Here is a 1663-nt window from a genome sequence, read left to right on the forward strand (position 1 = left end):
TGCTGCTTGGCCTGCTGTGTTCATCCAGCCTTGCACCTTGTTGTCTCGGATTCTCCAGCATCTGCAGTTCCTACTATCTCTGAATGATTACATTGAATCCAGATCTCTGAGTTGATTGACATGGCCATTCTTAATAATGTTACCAATAAAAGCAATGAAGTGATGCTTTACCTCTACAAATCATTGGTTAGATTACATTTGGAGTATCATGTTCAGTTCTGGACACCTTATTTAAGAAAGGATGTTAAAGTTTGGAGAAAGTTCAAAGGAGATTTACTAGAATGATAACAAGAATGAAGAATTTTAGATATAAGGGAAGATTAGAGAGATTTAATTTGATTTATTATTGTCATTTGTACCAAGGTACAGTGAAAAGTGTTGTCTTATGTGCTTTAACTGCAAATCATACTATACAAGTGCATCAGAGATTTACTGAAGAGTGCAGGATACAATGTTACAGCTGCCAAGAAAGTGCAGAGAGATTAACATTAACGTTAAAGAAGTCCATTCAAAGACTGATAACAGCAGGGAAGAAGCTGTTTGTATGTGTATACAACTTTGATATCTTCTGACTGATGGAAGAGGGTGGAGAAGAGTATAAGTAGGGTAAGAGGGGTCTTAGATTAAGTTTGTTGCTTTCCTGATGCAGCGAGAAGTATAGATGAAATCCAATGGATGAGAGGCTGGTTTGCATGATGGAATGGGCCGTGCTCATAACTCTCTGTAGTTGGGCTTGTTGTCCTTGCAGCAGAGAAGATTAAGAGGTGACTTTATTGAGGTGTTCAAAATTTAATAACAATTTTGAAAGGGTGAAGAAGGATATTCTATTTTCACAAGTTCATATGTCAGTAACCAGCGGTCACAACTTCAAGATTATCAGCAAGAGAGCTAAGAGAGAGATGAGGGAAAATGTCTTTACTCAGAGTAATATAGCATGGAAACAGGCCCTTTGGCCCAAACTGTTCCATGCTGACCATGGTGCCCACTCAGCTAGTTCCAATTGCCCGTATTTGGTCTGTATCCCTCTAAACCCTTCCCATCCATGTAGCTATCCAAATGATTTTTTTAAAATGTTGCTATTATACCTGCCTCAGCCACTTTCTCAGGCAGCCCATTCCATATACGCACCACTTTCTGTGTGAAGATGTTGCCCCCTCAGATCCTTCTTAAATCTTTGCCCTCTCACCTTAAACCTATGCCCTCTAGTATTCAATTCCCCATCCTTGGGAAAAAGACTATATGCATTCATCCTACCTATGCCCCTCATGATTCTATACACCTCAATAAGGTCATACCTCAATAAGGTCATTCCTCATTCTCCCACATTCCAAGGAACACAGTCCTATCCTGTCCAACCTCTCCCTATAACTCAGGCCTACTAGCCCTGGCAACATCCTCGTAAATCTTCTTTGCACACTTTCCAGTTTAATTATGTCTTTCCTATAACAGGGTGACCAAAACTGTACAAAATATTCGAAGTGCAGCCTCACCAATGACTTATACAACTGTAACGTAACATCCCAATTCCTATACTCAATGCCTTGACCAATGAAGACCAGCATGTTAAATGCCTCCTTCACCACCATGTCGACCTGTGACACCACTTTCAATGAACTATGTACTTGTACTCCTTGGTCCCTCTGTTCCACAACACTCCTCGGGA

Source organism: Rhincodon typus, chromosome 37, assembly GCF_021869965.1.
Source record: "Rhincodon typus isolate 14 chromosome 37, sRhiTyp1.1, whole genome shotgun sequence".
Taxonomy (NCBI): domain Eukaryota; kingdom Metazoa; phylum Chordata; class Chondrichthyes; order Orectolobiformes; family Rhincodontidae; genus Rhincodon; species Rhincodon typus.